Here is a 21,585-nt window from a genome sequence, read left to right as displayed (position 1 = left end):
ATGTGCCCTGACTCATACTTCTAAGTGGTGAAGGAGCAAATCAAAATTGCTTCCTGTCTTTGACCGTTCTATATTTCTCACACCATGCTAAATTCCTCACTACTGCAGGCAAATGTACCATTCAACAATTCTATGTTGACTTTTATGTAAGAGAAATCCAAGGTTAATAAAATTAAGCTAATCTTACTTTTTTTTCCCCTTGACTTTGTTCAGCAATTTCCTTCTTTGCTGAACCAATTTCAAGGCTGGATGCATAAAAATAATCAAGATTTTAAGTAGCACATATGATCCTGAAAAGTATTCAGGACATGGCCCTCCAGTGCCAACATGCAGATGTCTTTCTTGCTGTGGGACATGTAATCGGCTGGTTGGAGAGAAAGGTCAGTTAGGCCTAGGTACTAGCTGGTATTCCACCTGGCTATGAACAAGAGCTAAAGAGCAGAGAGTACATTCAGAACTGGTGGTAGTCCAGCATACCAGTGCAGTCCAGCTCTCAAACATAGTCTTGAGAAATAAAGACTAACAGACAAGGAGACCCAAGGCTGAGACAAAAAGAGCCTTTTGCATTTCACTGGTGACTGTTGCCTTAGACACAAATGCCAGGGCCGAGAAGCTGATTTCTCTCATTTCTGTAGTGGTCAAAGTGCATTTCTTTATACTTTGCTGCATCTTCATTAAAGAGATCCTGTGAAACCATATTCCAGCAAATGGATCCAGGCCCCGAATACACAGTTGTGTCTTTGTTGTGGATGCTGCCTCTAGATTTCCAAGGCAAAGCCAGATTAGTCTTGTTCTGAAAGAAGCCACTCCATGTTGCCTCACAGCCTCCTCAACCTCATCTCCTCTCTTGTTTCAGTTTTCATTCCAGAAAACCTCACATCTATCTATCTTCATCATGTTCAGACTCCACAGACAGCACTGTTGGCTGGACCAGGCTCTATCTTTATTGTCATTCCTACTTTGCATCTCTCATAGGCTTCTGCCTACCTCTTTGTGGCCTCTGAAGATGTCTTTTCCCTGTAGACACAGCTTTCATTGGCCTGGTGCAGGTAGGATGGCAACTAATAGCCCTGGTCAGTGATGAAGATATATGGGAAAGGGGTGGTACGAACAAGTGTTTTTATTTTTCAACTGAAAAATTTTACACCTAAAGGAGTAACTTTGTGAACAGAGTCTTTGGGCAGAACGATTTTTCAGAACAATAAAGTCTAAGAAAAGAGGCAGTAACCTACATTGCCCACAACAGGGATACATTTAAACAAACTTTGGTGACTGTTCAATAAATACTCTACAGCCATTGCACTGATGTTTTGGAAACACTAAAATACCAAGCAGTATTAAATTTGGCATCGTATAATCATAGAGACAAAGTTAAACCAAACAGATATGCTCAAATGTTCGTAGTAGCCATCTTGGGGTGGTGAAATAAGAGCCCTCGTTAATTTTTAACTCTCTCTAATTAATATATCTCATGACTGATAATGCTAAATACCAAAAGAAGCATAGAATATATAAGTATTTAAGTCATAATTAGGGAATGTGAGTTGTAAGATAAACTGAAATAATCTGAGAAGTTGACAGGATTCCTTGATTTGCCTCAGTTTTTTAATAATTCTGCTAAAATATCTCCAGGCTCTCAAGGACCTGCTGATACAAACTTTGATTCTATTCACTTGTGCTATCCTCACACTGCCCTCCTGATCCTGTGACCTTGACATCCAGACAGATGGAACAGATACCAGAATAATTATACATGCTTTTGCTGGTCTCAAAGGAATTAATTATCAGCAAACTCAAAGCATCTTGAAATGTACTTCAAACCAATTTCAGGAGGGGGAATGGGCGATTATTCAATTGTTCCATTCATGTTTATCACACCTAATATACGGGTTTTATCTTAAGTATCCATTAAAATTTTAATGACTTTTACTGTTACTGAAATTTATGCCTTCTATATTTCTGCTTTTACAACATTTTTGTGTACTGATTGTGTTCTAATAAATAGTGTGTCAAGAGATTCAGCTGTCGTTGTTCCAGTTGGGAGAACGGCTTCTACAATGAGCTTTGCCAGAAAGGTTCTGAAGGTAGAACTACCTGCCTATTCTTGGGTTTTCTCTGTAAAGCACTTAATAACAATGGGGGCATAAAGAAGGGCAGAGAGAGTGGAAAAGAGAAAGAATTTTGTGTAAAACTTCTAAATTCTTAGAGGGAGATTCAAGATTTTCTGATGGCTTCTCTCTCAGAGAAAACTGACTGAAAAAATAAATGCTGTGTCTATCACTAAACAAGTCAGTGGAGAAGAAACTGGTCAAAGATCAGGCATCCTCATAAAGCCCCTTGCCCTTGGGGTGACAAGACAGGGTCCTGGAGGGTTACCACCTTAAGAATGAAAACACTCCAGACCAGAATCCCAGATGTTGTTTTTGGAATGAGGAATTCCCCAGTGCCAGTTGGCTTCCGACTCAAACATCATCATCAATAGGAAGGATCCTTGTGTTAATCTTGAAGATGCAATCACCAAGGTCCCAGCAACCACCAGCTGGATTCCTCAGTGCTGTGTGAGGAGAAGCCTCCCTAATGAAGTATCTCCCATAGACCCTTGGGAAACTCAATACATACGTGACCTTAAATTTGTTCAAATTATCAGATGAGTAAAAGTTTGCTATCTGTTTGTTACTAAACCCATGCCTTGCTCTCTGTCTCTTTTGTTCAGGGACATTTGTATGATTATTTGTTTCTGGCCCCCTATAATGAAGATGAAAACTATTTCCTTGTCTAAGCTCAAGACAGGGCTCAAAAAAATAACCGGGTCAGTAACTCCTCTTCACTTTCAGAACTTCCTGATTTCCATGATGACCAGCTCTTCTTAAAGGAGATGCTAAGGATTAATTTCAATCTAACCAAAGCTACTTTCTTCACTTTTGCCTACATTTCTAAATGGGCACCATTTCACTTTATTGGGTTTTTTGAGATAGGGCTTAACTGTGTAGCCCTGGATGTCCTGGAACTCACTCTGTAGTCCAGGCTAGCCTTGAACTCATAGAGTGCCACTTGCCTCTGCCCCCTGCATGCTGAGATTAAAGGTGTGCGCCACCACAGCCAGCCAAAATGGGTACTTTACAATGGTCTGGCTACAGAAAAGAATTTAAGTGACGACAGACATCACTGTGAAAAGCAGGCAGCTTTTCATAATGATGAAGTTACACCCATCACAATCTGAGGTGTAGTTGCTGGAGTTTTGGGAACTTGTGTTCCTAATTGATGCCTGATTTTATTGTTCTCAAGTACAACCTGTTCATTTCAAAGGACCCTTCAGCAGTCCAATTGCATTGCATTGGTGTCTTTGATTGTTCCCCAAGGCTTGCAAGTGGACAGGAGTGGAAGGTGGAGACCCTAAACCTGTCTCTGCCCATTTTAGCCAGAACTAGTCAGATTAAATTGATGTCCAACTCCTAAATGATTCTGAGCTCCAGTTCTTAAGGGGGTTTGCTAGACATGAAGTTTTCCATTAGCAAGATTCAAAGCCATTAGGGCTGAGCCCTCCTTCAGAGCTACCAACTTTAAAAATCAAAGACTGTAACTATGGGACTTGGAGTACTGGTCACAAGAGTGGGATCTGAGTCATAGATCTGTCTTAGAAGTTCCCTAACAGATAACCATTTACATCTTGTAAGATTATCTAGTTGATGTCCTCCTTATAAGGAACAAAGACTCCCCTGTCAGATTTGATTCAAGTGGTTCTGCCAATCATCTTCACAAGAAAACCCTTCTGAAAAGGTACCTGTTTCAAATATGGATTCACATGATGGCCCTTTTGGATGTTGTCTACCCTCACCCCTTGAGAGTGCTCCTCTTTACTCTGCAATAAACTATCTTCTACACTAATATATAATATATATGCATTTACATACATACATATTACATGCATGACATAAGTAAAAATAACAAGAGAATTGGGCCTCCAACATCCTTTTTGTGATGCATTTTGCATCTATTGCATCAATCTTTTCTAGTGTATATGGAAGTGACTTTCTCGTTCATCCACCTGGCTCCTGGTATGTCTCTGCATGCTCTCTGTGTGTAGTTCACACAGCCAATCAGCAGCCAAATGTCAAAGGAGGCACCAAAAGTAACAGCGTATTGGCAGGAGCCATCTCAACACCCAGTCTTCTCTCTCTCTCTCTCTCTCTCTCTCTCTCTCTCTCTCTCTCTCTCTCTCTCTCTCTCTCTCTCTGTCTGTCTCTCTCTGTGTGTGTGTATGTGTGTGTGTGTGTGTGCGTTAGTATTTCTAGTTTAATGTCTCCTTGAAAACATGTTTATTTCCTTTTATAGTAGCCAATTATTAACACCAGGGTGAACACTTATGGTCAGATCAATCCATGCCACTTTCTTAGCAGGGGAGCCAAGAACATCACCACTTCCTCCAGCAATGCTCTGAAGTAGCAACCACAGCCCATACGTGGCTGTCTAAATAGCATAAGTAAATTATACTGAGATTAAGTTGTATCCATTTGTATATTCTCACTGGACAGGCTTGGCTGGTAACTACTGCATTGGATAACTCAGAAGCTTTCCTAAATGTAGAAGGTTCTCTTGGGTGGTGCTAGCTAATGGAAGCCAGCTCCATTAGAACATGAAGTCACCCTGCCTTCACAGAGGGATTCCTAATTGTACTCAGATTATGATCAATGTTACTCCTGCCTTCTGACTGGTACATCAAAAGAAAGCTTGTCCTAATGATAGCAGAGCAAAATCAGACGGAACACAAGTTCAACACCAACCTGGGATGAATACTGTGATCATCTCTTAAAAGCAAGAAAAAGGAAAGTTCACATTTCTTGGCATGAAATCAAGATCTCTAGGAATGGAGAGAGCTCAACCACTACTTTTACTCATTTACCAGATCGCAGAGGATGTCGCATCAACCCTGGGCTCTCTTCCCATCTTGCTAGTCTTGCTCTAAACATGCTTTGCTTTGTAGGATTGTTTCATGATATCTGTCCTTTCAAACTCAGTTCATATTGCTCATGTTCTCCTTGACCAGCCCAGGAAAGGATAGTCACACCCTCGTGAGCCCCGTGCTCATGGCACCTGCAGTTTTTGACCTTTCATAACTCCTTTCTCTCTTCAGGATGAGGAATATGTCCAGTTCCTTTACATCCAGAGTATGTGTTACATTTGGGGGAAGTATCCAGAAAAGTATAAATCACAGAAGAAGGAGACATGAGCACCTTACACAACTCAGGGTTGAGTATCTCCCTCATAGACCATAACTATACAGAGAGGGTGGGGCTCATAGGGTTGAGCATTTACCTTACCTGCCTCACAGGCTATGGCTACACATATGGGGAAGGGACTCACAGAGTTGAGCATTTGCCCTACAGGCCATGCCTATACCTGGTGACAGGGGGCTCACAGGGTTGAGCACTTGCCTCCTAGCCCTTGGTTATACAAGACCCCAAGATAAGTTGCTTCTGTGGAAATCCTTTCTGTTATTGTTTTCATTTGGAGTTTCTTACACTCCTTTCCTGTCTCCTAGCTGTTTTTTTTTTTTTTTAATGTAATGATTGTGGGAATATAAGGGTTGATAAGATAATTATGTTTTAATAGCATATTTCCAGAAAATCACATATTCATTATGGCAAGAATAACATAACATATAGCTTTTTGTTTTATTAAGAATCTTCCAGCAGTGCTAAGATAAACATGGCTGTGCTTCCTAGCAACAGCAAAGCCAAGTAGATCTTCTGCTGCTTTTTCTGGGTATAAGGGCTATTTGTGATGAACAGAGGTGAGGGCTTCTGCTTCCACACAAAGTCCTGAAAGGGCAAAAGTATTAACCTTTGGGATCTCTACTCTGTTTCCAGGAGAGCGGCCAAACATAGAGGAGCACTTTGTCCTCTGCTACCAGAGAGGAACTTTTCCTGGACTGTATCTCTCAACCTGTAGGTCAATTTTTCTGAGACTGAGGACAAATGGGGAAAAGCTTAGTAGTAGCAAAATAACTGGAAAGCCACACTGTGACCAGGGCTGGCCCTGTTTCTTGTATCTGCTCTTACAAGTTGGTAAAACTGTCTTAGGCTGGTTGATGTTTGGAAATGGCAAAGAAGAGTTCAAAGAGAAGCGATTGGAGGCAGCCCTGATCAAGTCGGTCAGCTACAATGTGACCACTAAACAATTCACCTATACGTTAATTCTTAAAATTCTACCCTCATTGTTGAGCCTGAGTTTCAGAGAAGCTTGGAAACAATGATGATACAACCTATGCACAGCATGTGATGCCTTAAAAACTCTTATCCAGTGGACAGCTGTCCACATTCTCCTCAAAGTTCCCCAGCACACTTGGGCTTTCCCAGCCACTCAACAAGAGGGAAACAACACTGTGGTATGGAAGAGAGGCTACCAGGTCCAATGGCATGGACCAGAGTATGAGTTGCTTTATTAGGTCAATGAAAGAACAGAAAAGCTTCTAGAACAAAAGCAGGAAGAAATTTCTGTTTCTCTTTCCAGATCCTTCTTGGGCCAACTACAGTTTGGCACCACTGTGGCATTTGTCCACCATGACACAAATACTGGCCAGAATATTATGACCGCCAGGGTTGGCAGGACAGCACTCCAAGTCTGAGCGGCTCTGTAGTGTGTGAACGGAGCCATAGAGTACAGAAGAAGGGAGTCTAGCTGGCTTTTCTTGTTTCAGATAAAAAACAGATCTGGGGCCCAGTCTTACTCCTTCCCTCCTCCACTGTACCCTAGGTTAGACCTTTGGCTAAATCCTAAATGAAAGGAGGGAGCTCATGAAGCCTGTGCTTATTAAAGGCATATGACATATGACATATAGCATCAAAAAGAACACACACAAACACACACACTCAGAGACAGACAGACAGAGAGAGAGAGAGAGAGAGAGAGAGAGAGAGAGAGAGAGAGAGAGATAGAGAGAGAGCAGACTAAACATCAAACTCTAAATTAAACAGTCTGTTATGGCAAAAAGCTGGTACAATTGAGAAACTGTGGACGACTTGCATGGGGTGTGGCATGGGCAGCCAGAAGGCAGTCCTGTTCCTGTTGCAGGATACTTGAGATGGTCCTTCGGCATCTGTGGAATCTGCTTGGTTACAGAACTAGGGCAGGGAAATTCCAGGAAAGGGGGGGCTATGGGATACAGTTTCCTGATCTTCATATCCTAGATTGCACAGTCACATGGTCAACTTCTCCACACACAGATACACATGAAAAAAAAAAAAAAAACAAAAAAAACAAAAGAGTCTCACTGGACAATTGCATAGTCTAGAGGGACAGCCTGGCACACCATCTGGCTGTGAAATTTTTTTTTCTCTTTGGGATCCAGTTCTTCTACAGAGATCAGGCCTGCCTCCAGGAATGGCACAGAATGAACCCCTGTGTGCCATGCTACAGTGACCCTTCCATTGCCTCCAAGGTCTACCAGTTACCTTCCTGCCCCTGGAGTCCTTTCTTCCCTGAAACCTGCTCCATTCCTGCTTTGGGAACAGCAAGAGTGCAACAACTAAGTTAACAAAAGCTCTGCCAAACCATCTAGACAGTTATTTACAGCGGACGCACACTGTAACTGTCACACTCTTATACATAGCAAGCCATACTGCTCATAGGGAACATTAAAAAGAAAACTACTTAAGACTACAGATGCTGGGAAATCCTGGTCTACCTTCTACTTTGTGAGACAAGGTCTCACCATGCCGCACACATTGCTACAGAACTCTCAATCCTCCTGCCTCTGCTTGTTGCATGCTGGGAATACAGAGCGTGCACTGCTGCACTTCACACAAATTGATTTTTTAATCATTATAACATTGCCTGACAGAGAAATGGCACTGCCTGAATAGCAGAAGCCGGCAGAGCATAAGAAACCCAGCCATTATCCACTGAGCCGCATGGGAGGCTGATACTTTGTCGGAATAAGAGAGTCTCTATAGCTAGAGACTTATTTTAAAGGTGACGGTGCTTACTGTTGTTTTAAATTTTATAATTAATTGGTGTGATCATGTGAAATGATGGGTTTCTTTATTAAACTTTCATATATATCACTGTTCTTTGCTCATGTGCGTACACATCCATCAGCTGGCCTATGCTTTATCCTCATTCTGCACATGGGCACACATGGTATGCATCTCCTTTTCTTGTCCCCTCTTCCCTTTGAATAGCTTCCTTGCCCTAAATACCACCTTCTATTTTTATACAAGGATTTGAATTTTTTAAAAAAAGTCCTACATACTTCTATCCATCAGAGTTGTGATTTTTAACAGCCATCACGTGTATTCTGGAAACTAAAAGGTACCCTTCCTCATAAGGTCATATGTCAGACTCATGTGCCTGTCAAGACACTGGTCCCTAAGGTTAACACTGGCACAAGTTTCACTTTTATCCCATTCTTAGGCTATAAAATCAAAGATGCCCTGACTAGAAATTCTAATCCAACAGTATTGAAACAAGGAGTACTTGAGATTTTAGATTTTTTCCACACAGTTCAGGAAAAAAAATATAATATACCCTGTGTGTGTGTTTGTGTGTTTGTAAACATAAATAATGACATTATTCCTGGACATAAAAGCCAAGTCTAAAACACAAATTAATTCCATTTTACGTATACTTTGTGTACATAGCTACAGTTACATCCCCTTCATGTTCTTGTGGTGGAAACCCACCCCACGCAGTGAGGTGCAGAATTTGTGGGACTTTCCACTTGAAGCATCCCATTAGTGCTCAGAAGGTTCAGAGTGAGAAGCACGTTCACCTTGTGAAAACTGTCAGGTAGTTAGGCATACCTCTTTAGCTATGGACAGCAAATGGTCGGTGCAGGTGGGGGCATTTTCTTCTTGAATGGTGTAGCCAATGGAAACTAGTTGGCATGAAAAAAAAGGCTTCAGAAGGAAAGGAGAGGATCACCCCCAGGTAAAGGGGTTTGTATGTAATTATAATGTTGCATATATATGCAAAAGCCAAACAAATATTTAAAAAGAAATACATCTTGGAAAGTGAGCTGCCCTTACTGAACTATGAAGTATGGCTGTACCAGGAAGAAGCCGACAGTGACTACAGGCATTGGCGGTGCTGTCTCTCCTCTAGAGACATTAACTCACCATTTTTCTTTGAGCTTCTCTTGGCAGGGCCTGGCATATCTTGTTAAAAGAGGGTCTCACTAACAGCCAGGGACAGGGAAACCTGGTCACTACCCCCCTCTAGTGGCCACAGGTTAAGAATGTGTGGTAGCAGTAAATTTTTATTCCAACATTTGCTTCTAAATCAGAAGTCTCACTTGTTTTGGAGGGTACATGATAAAGGGCCACATAAAAATGGCTGTCTGGCAGAAAACCAATCACCTCTCTCTTAAATTCGTGTTCAATCCATCACTGTCATACTCACCATAGAACAATTGTAGGGCCAGTCGACTAAAGCCTTCTAATCAAAGGGTCTGCCCCCAGCGCCTGCCAAGAAGGCTGGGAGCCTGGAATCTCGAAGGCTCACTCCTCCAGAGGACAGTGCTGTATGCGTCAGAGAAGCCAAGACTATCTTCTAAACAAATTTCATTTTGCCAAGGCATTGAACTTTATGTGTTTTGGCTTGAACACCAAACAACAAAAATCGTTAACTCCAACCTGCCTAACCCGAAAGAAACATCGTCCATCACAGAAGGAAGGATAGCCAGAGTGGACACACTACTCTCGTGTACTTAGCCCAACACTCTGGCCACTGTGTGGGAATGTTTCTCTGCCTAGGTCGCTCAGCTCTGCCCTCTAGTGTAGTTCTGTTCTGGCCCCACCTATCATCATGGTTATGAGGATGTATCCAGATGGACAGCCCCAAAGGTTGCGGGTAGGAACAGAAATCCTGTCCTGTCCAACAGGACCTTCTAGGGAGGGCTGTACAGCTTTCCTGCTCTCCCAATGGGCCACCTTCTCATACGCAGCAGTCTGGAAGCACTCACATCCTGACTGCTCGAGATTTTACAGAGACTTCATCACACAGGTGCGAATCATTGCATTCTTGCAATAGATGTCCAACTCACAGTGTCATCTCCCTGGAGATATTCTGACATAGTGGGGAGAGGGAAAGGGCCAGGAGATGGGGAAGAGCTCTAGGTTCAAAATGTAAGGGAATCCTTGCTCTTGGACTCCAGACGGTGCTAGGCAAGTATTTGAGTGCAAGTGCCTTCTTGTTCTTGAGAATGAGGAGAAACCAGCAGCACCTCTAGTTCTTCCTATGGCACTGTCTCTTGGAAGAGCAGCACATGTGGATACACGTTTCTAAGTTGTGTGTATGTGTATTTGTGGGAGTAGGAGTGGAGTCACATAACACTAATCTACAAAGGAGACCATGAGAAAGGGACGGGAGGCTTGGGGGTTATAATGATATACCACGATATATGGATGCAGAAAGGAAACCCTGAAAATGCAGAGATACAGGCAGGAAGATGGTTGTGGGCAGAATCAACCAGTGCAAGTATGTATGGAGATTCCATAAGGAGGGGCTCAGTCAATAAAGATTTTGCCTCACAAACACAGGGGCCTGAGTTCATCCCCCAGGACTCACATAAAACTATCAGTGTGGTAAATAGCTCCTATAATCTCAGTGCTGGGGAATCAGGAGGAACCCTGGGGCTGGCTTGCTGGCCAGTTAGTCTAAACTAATTAGTGGGTTCCATGCCAATGAGCAGTAGCTGACATTCCTGAAAATGATAAGTAAGGTTGTTCTCTGTTAACATGTACCACAATCACCTGCACACAAACAAGCACCTGCACACGCATGAACAGGCACACACACACACACACACACACACACACACACATATGCACACATACACATGTGTGAAAACAATTTTCAATCTCATAGGCAAACCTGTTATTTATAAGCCAATAAAACATAAATAAATATTAAAAACAAAGATGCTATCTTTGTGAAAAGTAGGGTAAACATACTGGTTTCTCTCTTACTTTTTTCATACAACTAAATATGGGTCTGCAATTGTCTCAAATAAAACAGAAGATAAAAGAAAGGAAACTGGGGTGTGACCCAAAGAAACAAAGAGAAGATAAATTTCTTGTTTTATGTTACATAATTAAAAGCACAATCTGTTACCACAATAAAGACGACATTTGTGTGCCTAATGCATGACCAACTCCATGTCTAGGTCTGAACCTAACATAAATATACATGAAGCTCAGTAACATGCAAATTTTGTTGATGAGGCTGTAGGTCAGGATGGTGACCACCTTTGGAATGAGGGGTAGACAGGTATATAGGTAGGTACATAGATAAATCAATGCATGGATGGATAGATGGATGGATGGATGGATGGGTGGATGGATGGGTGGATGGATGGGTGGATGGATGGATGGATGGATGGATGGATGGATGGATGGGTGGGTGGGTGGGTGGATGGGTGGATGGATGGATGGATAGATGGATGGTTGAATGGGTGCATAGATGCAGATAGGTAGATAGATAGATAGATAGATCGATAGATAAATAGATAGATAGATAGATAGATAGATAGATAGATAGATAGATAGATAGATAGATAGTTGTGTACTCTTGAGCACAATATCTTCCCTCTTGTGAAATCACTTTTTGAGTTCCATGGACAACTATATAACAAGACATACTGTCTATTCTGCTAATCTCTGATGAGAAGAGAACAAAGAGCCATAGCTGTTGCTAGAGAGGTGTAGCTGAGAGACAAGACAAGGCAGAAACCACTCGCCATTGCCCCTGTCGAATCTGAGTCAAGGGCAAGAAATATGGGACAAGGTGCTGTCTTTTCTGTGGTTCCAGGGTTCTATTCCTCTGCCCCACTCTCCAGGGCTTCATGAGCTTGGCCTGTTGTATCACAGCAGAACTCTTACCAGTCTGCAGCAGTGTGGGTGTGCCCATGAGCTAAGGGAACGAGGGAGAGGCAAGAGACAGAAGACATGCAGTATCCTAGGCCACACCCCAGCCACATGCAGTAGCTGCCACCCACCTCTGCTTCAAAGGGCTGGTCCTCCCATAGGCCTTTCTCACATTAAGCAGTGGCTGGCTGCCAAGCCCCACAACCCGCAGAGGCACAAATCCTCCACCATGTGCCTTAATAATAGGGCAGTGGCAGCAGCAGTTGTGGCTGTTCCCAAAGGATGTGGTGCTGGGATGAGCTTTTTCAGATGCTGGGAGCCTTTCATCAAGACTTCTGTGTCTTTTGACTCCAAAATAAACTAGTATTCATATCCATTCAGTGCACAAGGAAAGGCCTTTCACACCCTGCCCTTTGGACAGCCATAGATGTTCCATGATAAGCAGTCAGCCCTCCCCAAAGGGAGCTGCTCATCCCAGAACCTATCCCCACTCAACCCACAGTGCTGAAGCAGCCATTTTCAACTCAAAGTACAGGAATTCATCTACTAGAGGCTCCAAAGGCAAATCAGGCATGACAACCCACCATCCTGAGGGCCAGCCTCTAAGCTAGGTTCCCAAAAAGGTATAAAGAAAAACCTGTTTCCAGAAGCAACTAGAAGAGATCTGAAAGTCTGAAACCCTTGTCCAAAACCACATTGCTGTTGTCTACATCGCACTGCTAATAAGTGGCAAAATGAGCATTCAAAGCCTGGTCCAGCATTCCTTTCTCTGCATTCTGTAGCACATGCTATTCCTAGATTATTTTTCTACTGTCTCTGGTTAAAACCTGTTAGTACCCTTTCAACAGCAGTCCAATATATTTCTCAGAGAAGGCTTCTGGAAATACGCTTATCAGATGAGGTGACCCCAAGACTTCCTCTGACACCCCTCCATGCCTCTTATCACATCTGCAAATGTGTCATCATGTGATTGGTCTCACTTGAGCTCCAGGTCAGACAAGCCTTGTTCACCAATTCCCCCAGCTCTGTGTAGCCGCTGGCCCTGAGTGCATACTCACATCCTCTTGCCTGAACGCATCATTCATGCCCAGTGTTTATAAGTTGGAAAGTCAGGATTGAGGGGATGTCCAGGAGAAGATGCTGATGCTAAAGAGGTGAGGAGACTGGGTAGCTGGCTGACTAGTGGTGGTGGGGCCTGAAGAAGAGAGGAAAGGCCATAGTAGGAGAAAAATCACCATTCTGCTAGTGCCTAGTGTCAAACTCCAAAGAAAGTAAGAAAAAGAAAAGGGAAAAACAGGGAATGAAAAACATAAAAATTTCTATGCAAGGAATATGAGAATTTGCTTCTGCAGAAGACAGCGTGCCAATCAAGAACAACATCTTCATCAGTAGTTAAGAAGGAATGACAAAAGCCCTGTGTGAATTTCCATCAGTAAGAGCAGACATGAGTAAGATCTACAGATGTCTACAGCTGTGGAAAGCCTAAAAATGTGATGCCTCTACAGAATGAGAATTCACCCGACCCCAGCATCCCCCTCTCCTCCTTAGGAGTCCAGAGGACACAAACTAAAATGCATGGAGTGAAGTCTCCCTAACTCTGGGAAGGTAATAATTCATCTGATCCTCCGTTTTAAACTCTAATGCTCACAAAGGTTCCTTTTTTTTTTTTTTTTTGACAAGCAAAGGATCTAAAATTTAAAGGGGATCTTCCAATGAGATTGGAATTGGTCTTTATAGATATTTTCTTCCTCGGTGTCCTTAATACTTCTAAAGAGTGAAGGTCTCAGCAAGACCGCTCGTGGCAACACACTTTTGTTCAGCGTTCTCAGGACCCTTCAGAGGCTGGAAGACACAGTTACAGAATGGCAGTCTCACCAGACCTTGAGGAAGGAACAGGGACTCCCTGCAGCAGTTCTGCCTCCAACACTCCTGACAGATGGTCACCCCTCTGTATCATCTGTCTGGGACGGGAACTCGGTGTCTTTTTAGGAATTTCATTCCAGTGATAGACAATTACCACAGCCAGCTCTCAGGAAGACTTCTCATATTTTCAATTTTAAGTGAAAATGTGTTCTGTCGCCCCCACCCATTTGTTCCGATGCTACCTTATGTCGCATTATAGAATTATCCTCTTCTAGTTCACATTCCATATGACATCTTCCCCAAATACATGACATAAAATTAAAATGTCCCACTTAGAGGTGAAACTTTTAGAATAACTTCTGGAAATATCCCATCTTGTTTTTGATCCCTATACCTTGATTCCCTTCCCATCTAGCAGCTAAGAGATAGATGTCTCACCTGAGTGCAAACTTCTCTTTTATGCATCCTTTCAACAAATCACAGTGCAGAGAGCATCATGTTCATCTCCAAACAAGTGCCAAAGGCACATGTGAGGTCTTCTAGTCTAAGCTAGCACTTTGCTAATGAACTATAAAGGAAGGAAAAAGATGATGTACAACACAAGTAACACAACACAACCACAGAGGCCAAGAAAACCATAGAACACTCTGGAATGGTGTCAGCGAGTAGAAGTTAGGAAAGATTTCAAGGACTTTATTTGAGTGACAGGCCAAAAGAAAAAAGGTTTACCCAGGCAAAAAGAAAGAAAAGATTTTTTTTTTCATCCTAACCTGTACAGACTTACAGACTTACAGACTGACTTCCAGTCAGTCTTAGTTTGAAGAGAAACGTGAGGGAACAACAAAAACATCCCAGGAGGAGAGATGGGGTATGGGGTGGAAATTGGTCAGCTAAGGACTCAAAGAAAAGCTTTCAGAGGGAGCAGGACCTGTGACATCAAGAAGTCCTAGTTTCTACTGAGAATCATAATGCTTCAAAACGAGAGAAAGTCTATGTAAAGGCTGAAAGGGGGTGGGGCCATGTTGAAGGGGTGAAGCTCTTTCTGTCTTCCCAGGGATCATAAGTGCCTAGTGGAGGAGCTGATCTTAGAAAAACAATCAGAGAGGGTAAGATGTGCTTAAATATGCCCAGTATCTGGCAGGAGACTGAGGCAGGTATTCGGGAAAACATTTAACACCAGGCTCTGGAATGGAAAGACAGGGAATGCCTGATTTTCAACCCATAGCGGTTTTGATGCTACAAGTACTCAGTGTGGTGAGTTTTGATCTACGCTAGTCTCTGAAAACAGAGTCAAGAAAAAAGCCTACCCATTGACTGTGGAGAGCCAGGATAATCCTGCTCATGATTTCCAGTGCACTTAAGCAAAATGTTCACCAGTCACTGGGGTGGGGGGGGGGGGTGAAGGGTTGGGTCTCTCTCCCTTACTGCTCAGGAAATGCTCTGTCATTCTTTGCAGCATAGTTGGCACTGTGACAGTAGGCAGAGCAGACTTCCTCTACTGATGTGGTCTCAACTTCAGCTCAAAGCATGAACCGATTCTCATTCTCTCTATAAACAATCACATAAAAACCATAAAAATAAGTGCTGACAGAAACCAATGAGTTTACGGTAGTTTTATTTCTCCTAATGTCCTGGGATTATTCCCCTTTAAGATTTATTATTGTTTTCCCTACTGTGAAATAGTAGATAAGTTTTTTTTTTTTTTTTTTTTTTTTTTGCTAAATCAATTTAAAGGTTGCTTCATTTCATTGCTACTGTTGCAAGAACCTGTGGGCCGGCTACAGCTTGACAATGGTTCAAAATGATGTTATTCAGGCAATCAAAGGATTCAGTTTGCCTCTTTGTTCTTTTTTAAGAAAAACCATATCAGGATAGTTGATGATGCTGAGGTTGCTGAGAAATATGTGGAATACACCAGCCTGTTTGAAGGTAAGAAAAGCAAAGAGCTCCTATAAAGAATGGCTGGATGTCCCACTCTGGGGAAGAGGGAAGACGAAATGAAGAAGAAAGAGAATTAGAAGAGTGGTAATTTTTCACGTGTACATCTCCAGCACAGACTCATCTTAAGCCTTCCTTGGGGCGAAGAAGCCAGTTTCAGGCGAACACTTTTACAAAGATGCTTAGGGGCACAAGAACATGTCTTTGTTCCCCCATAGCAGTCAAGTGGTTTTTCACATGTACAAAACAGTTTATAATACCTCTCTAATCAAAGTTTTCCAAAATATTGCATCACATCTAGAATACAATTTTACCAAGTTCTCACACGATTTGCAGCCGCCAGATGGGCTGAGAAGGTCCTGCCCTTTAGCTTCGTGTCTTTTTAATAGCCCCAACTTTCCAACCACCCTGGCCTTCACCCAAGATATGCCAAGCTCACAGATGCCTTTGCCTGGGAAATTTCCTAAGTTAACAGAGGAGTGTTTCAGTTACTCCTTCTCAACTCTTAAGCTAATATGGCTTCTGCCGTGTTACTTCTGTGACCACTGGTATCTAAAGAAATTCCTCCACCTCCCCCCACATCATCCTCTCCAAAATTAGACTGCAATAAATTTAGTGTCACATCGGTTCATTTTTGGCTGCTTTCTCAAACCATAACACGAATAGTGTGGAGAATTCACAGTGGTGGCTCACCAGGAGCACACAGAAGGTACTCATCAAGTACAGATGCATTTTTATTAAAAAACATGAAAGAATGAGCCAATGCCCACCATTTTGGCATTTGTGGCCCAGGGAGTGACACTATTAGGAGGTGTGGTCTTGTTACAGTAGGTATGGCAATTTTTGAGAATGTGTTTCACTGTAGGAGTGGGCTTTAAAACCCTTCTCCTAGCTGTCTGCAAGCCAGTCCTCTCCAGACAGCTATCAGATGAAGTTGCAGAACTCTTGGCGCCTTCAGTACCATGCCTGGACGCTGTCATACTATCTGCCTTGATGACAAATGATTAAACCTCTGAACCTGTATGCCAGCCCTCAACTAAATGCTGCCTTTATAAGAGTTTCCTTGGTCATGGTGTTTCTTCCCAGCAATAGAAACCCTAAGACAGCATCCGTGTATCTGAATAAAGCATCCTGCCACCATGATGCCACAACAATAAATATCAAAGATGGGCTTCTTCAAATGCATGTCTGGGGTCCTGCCTAGGCACAGGCAGGCAGTGAAACAGTACTGAGAGAACTGGCCCAGGTCTCCCTGTGGTTCTACAGCTATATGCAGTACTTCAGCAACTCAACTCTAGCAGATGAGTGAGGTCGACCTATGCTTGAGTTTCCTTTAGTTGCTTACTGACCAGCTACCATTTTCTGAGCATATACTGTGCAGCAGTATTTCGCTCAGACCATATGCTATAATGATGGGAATTCAAAAGCTCCTTAAAAGATCAAACTAAAGGAATGGTTACAAAGAGAATGTCACCACCATTTGATGTGTGTTGAAGTAGAGATATGAAATGGGTACTATGGGAACACAGGCAGAGAATGATAAAGAGAAGTGACAGTGTGGACCAATGGTTTGACCTCAGTGATGGGCCAATCATCAACAGTGAGCATTCCTGAAAGAATCTGGAAAGTAAGCAGAGACAGGGAACATATCGGAATGAGCAGCCTGTACCAAGATACTAAGCCCTAAAGATAAAAATAATAAGGAGTGTTTAATTTAGGGAATTATAATTTATCTTACAAGGCACACATATAGTGAGGAGAAATTGAAATCTTACCAAAATAATAAAAAGGCAGCAAAGACAAGAGGAATAAACGTTAACTATTCTTAAGTACAAGACTAAAAATATTACATAAAATATAATTAAATAGAACTCAGCACCATATTACAGAAATCACAGCATGACCAAGCAGTGCTTCTTTTAGGAATGCAAGTGTGAATTCAAATATTTAAAGAAAAAAAATTGGTATTAATAGGTAAAGATGCTATGACACACTCGTGTTAATGGATAATATTCTATGGTGAATTTCACATTAATCTTTAAATTAAGGCTTGTCAAAGAAAATGGAACTGAAACATACATGATCATTTAGTACTGTGAACATCTTGCCTCAGCAAAAGGGTTGAGGTGAAATGATTAAGACGTGCCAGTAAGTTCAAAGCCACCGGCGCCAATATTGCTAAAATTCTAAAACTGAGGCCCCCAAACCCTAAATATAATTGTCATAAATTTTCAGAATTAAAGCTCATAACTTCACTAGTTTAAAAATGACATGTGTTCATAACTGAAGAACCTCAGGAAAGCCGGGGAGAGAAGCAGCTTTGCAAATAGTTTTCCCAAAGACCAACAATACCTGAGTAGGAGTGAAAATGTCCAGAGGACTCACAAAGCAAACACTCGATGCGACGTGAAACACACTTTGGAAATATAGAACTTGAATCAAACACATGATAGAATGTGCTTCTATAGATGGAGGACTGTCTTCTGAATAAAATATACATTTGAATTTGTATTATTAAAAGTTCCATATTATGAAAATATTCCTATGGTGAAAGGAATGAGTTGAACAGTGTGCAAAATAGTTTTTAAATACTCATATTTGCATTTTGTAATAAAAATATAATTACACCAATCCCCTCTTCCCCTCCCCCTCCCCCATCACTTTCACAGGCACTGTGCCTTCTCTTGCTCCCTTTCAAATTTATGGACTCTTTTCTCTTAATTGCTACAATTGCTAATTCATTGCTGAATAAAAAATGCCATAAAAATCTCTTGCCTGAATAGTGATGGGTGGTCTGTAAGTCCATTGAGGGAGGGTGACACACCTGGAAAAAGGGGTGCAATTCATGGTGGGCAGCAAGGAAAAGATACCAAGATTACTCCATGGTGATTGCTGATGGAGCCCAAGAGGGCTATTAGGTGCATCGAAGAGCTTATGCAAGAAAGTTCAGAAACTGTGGAATGTTTGAATATGAAAGTCATAGGAAGAGATGAACCATTTACTCAGAAAAATTCTTGCTGTGTTCTTTCTATGCACTAGCACTAAATTAGATGTTAGGCACTACAGATAATTAAATGAGAAGATGCATTAATTTAGCAGCCTCCTAGGAAACAGGAGAGATTAAAAAGATGTGGTTTCAAATACAAGAAGTGATTTTAAGTACAAACAAACCAAAACATCAACATGAATTCTAATTAGGTGGAAATGGTTAAGAAATGCTTCCTGGTGAAAGAATAAGACACTGGAGAATTCAAATGTGTTTAATTAATGAAGACGGGTGTAGACCTGCAGAGAAAGGGGGAGGACGTAAAGCCATCTCAGAATCTGGCTCAGGCTAAGCAAACAAACTGGAGCCAGAACACAATTAACAAGTAACTGGAGAAGCAAGAGGAACCTGACCCTCACCTGCTCTCCTGTGAGCTGTGGATACAGAATCACTAGGGACCTTCAAACAATGCTGATACCCAGGCTGCAGCTTGGAGAGATTCTTAATCCATTCTTTCTGGTGTCCCTAGCTAGGGCATTAGGAAATTCCCATGGTACTCCACTGCAAGTACTGACTAGGACCATCTCTGGGCACTGACCCTCAGCAGAGAAACCCTTCGCCTGAGTACTGACTCTTTCTCCAGCCAAGCTCAGATAATAAGCTCCTAATCCACATTTCTAGACTAAACCTTAAGGTGCTAATTTTTCATTTGAATCCCCAGGCACAGTCAGCTCAACCCTTCAGAATAAAGGAGCAAATTCTTTTGGTTTTCTACAACTAAATAGCTTCCAAATCTAGAATTATTTTCTTTTATTTCTGGATAAGTATAATTTAGGGGGTCACAGATGCTGAACCTGCTTGCTCTAAATTTACATCAATATAATTTACCATATAATTACTCTTATAATTTTGCTCCTCCACAATATGAAAACAATATATCATACTGAAGAATGCAATAGGCCATTCTAAAGAGTTTCCATGAAATTGGATCAGAACATTAAATGTTCCTTTTTATAAAGAATCAGGTAAATGCTGAGACAGGATTATATTTCAGACTGCAGATGAAAAACATCCCTATGTAATATCATAAACTCAAGGGGGAAATGAACAATTCAGCCATCATCAAAACTATTCAGGAAAAAAAACAAGAACTGTACTAGTTTCCTTCAAAGCTTTTTATTTGCAATTTTCCTACAACTGAAGATCACAGAGGCAAAATTCTTGAATAGGGAAGTTGTAACTAAGAGTTGCTAACAGGCCACAGGAGGTTTCATGTTAGTGATAATTTCCCTCTTAAAAAAAGCATCCTCCATCTCTCTTGGTTCTATTCTAAAGGACTGTATTATGTACAGAAAATTTTATTAAGGACTAAGGGCCAAGCTAGAAGCTGACTTCAAAACACACAGCTTTGGCCTTGCCTGCAACTACCAAATCCTGCTGTATTAACAGGAGCTCAATGGATTTAAACATACATAGAAATTTGAGGGGTGCCATTCTACATCTGAATGACTTAAGTGGGGTGCATGTAACTGTAGCAAGTGACCAGACACAAAACTGAAAGAAAAGAAATTTTCTGCGCATAATTGACGCCACTAAAGTAGAATCTTGAAAGGCAGAGCTTGGGCCCAGGAATCATCATCTTACGGAAATTTCCATGGAATTCTGTGCAGAACCATGTTTAAGAGGTGTCCGCATCCTACATGGTTCCACCATAGCCCACCTCCAGAACCTCAGGTGGGGATAAATAAATAAATAAATAACTAGAGTAGAAGGAAAAGGAGCAGATCTCTGTTCCAGCTTCATACGATGTCACCTGTTTTTAAACTTTTGCATTTTATAATGTACTTAATGCTCCAGTATCAAAATAGATTTGTAGCTACATGTAAGTATATATTATAGTACAATATACATGTACAACAGATATTAAATATAAATAATCTTTCACATAGGAGAATGAACATTTGAAAATATTCACTGGTTGATCATTGGCCCCCAAACACAGACTGAATCCCAAAAGTATATAAATATCGGCTTACTGAGATGTCACAGATAATGGTTCTAATTAATAGCATAAGGGAATCTATAATTTTCCCATTCATAAATCAAAATTAAAACTATATCCAAAGTTATCATGATACAGTCTTCCACATTCATCTACTGATCATATATCAAGCTACCCTCAATAAGCCATTACTTAGTGTTTATAAAATAGTTTATTCCTGGCACTGGAAAGAAACTGACATGGTTCTGTTCTACAACACTCCCAAACCACATCAACCATCAGAGAACTTAAGTCATCAACAGGGACAAGATAAGGACTGGTTTTGGAGAACAGTGCATTAGGAACACATAGCAGGAGCATGAGTGTGGTCTACAAATTATCCAAAAACAGCCTGAGACCAAAAGGGTAAGGAAATGGAAGAGAAAATATGGACTATATATGGGCCATGCAACAGCATATAGTATTGCTTATCTATGCCATAGCTAGAGGTTATCTGGAATAAATAAAAATTTAATATTGGGTTCTCATGCCTTAAAATATCAGAGTTGTGCTGATTTTTACAGAACACAGTTGTAATTTTTTACTGTCTGTTTCTTTTTATTCCTACTCTTCCTCTTTCATTTGTTTGCTTTTTGTTTTTTCACAAAGGGCTTGTTGGTATAACCTTGGCTGTCCTGGAATTCACTCTGTATACAGCCCCCTCCCCGCCCCAACTCAGAGACCCATCTGCCTCTGTCTCCCAAGTGTTGGGATTAAAGTTATTTGCCACCAACTCCTGGCTTCTTTTTTTCAATATTTTAAATCAAAAGTTTATGTCTTGATCAATTTTTCCATCTGCATGCGCAATAAGATGTCTATAGAGCAATTACAAAGTAATAAGCGGCATCTAGTGTCTATCTCTACAGCTGATCAATGCTGTCATTTTGTCTAAC

At 41.5% G+C, this 21,585-nt stretch overlaps 1 protein-coding gene across 2 annotated transcripts in view; it reads right to left on the bottom strand.

The window, feature by feature from the left end:
• Positions 1 to 21,585, bottom strand: part of BMPER (BMP binding endothelial regulator) — a gene marked incomplete at its 5' end in the record, with an annotated part of 236,718 nt that overhangs the window by 10,194 nt on the left and 204,939 nt on the right. The window lies entirely within an intron of this gene.

This window comes from Micromys minutus (assembly GCF_963924665.1).
Source record: "Micromys minutus genome assembly, chromosome: 16".
Lineage (NCBI taxonomy): Eukaryota > Metazoa > Chordata > Mammalia > Rodentia > Muridae > Micromys > Micromys minutus.
The sequence above is the reverse complement of the archived record's forward strand: the minus strand, read 5'-3'. Positions and strand labels throughout refer to the sequence as shown.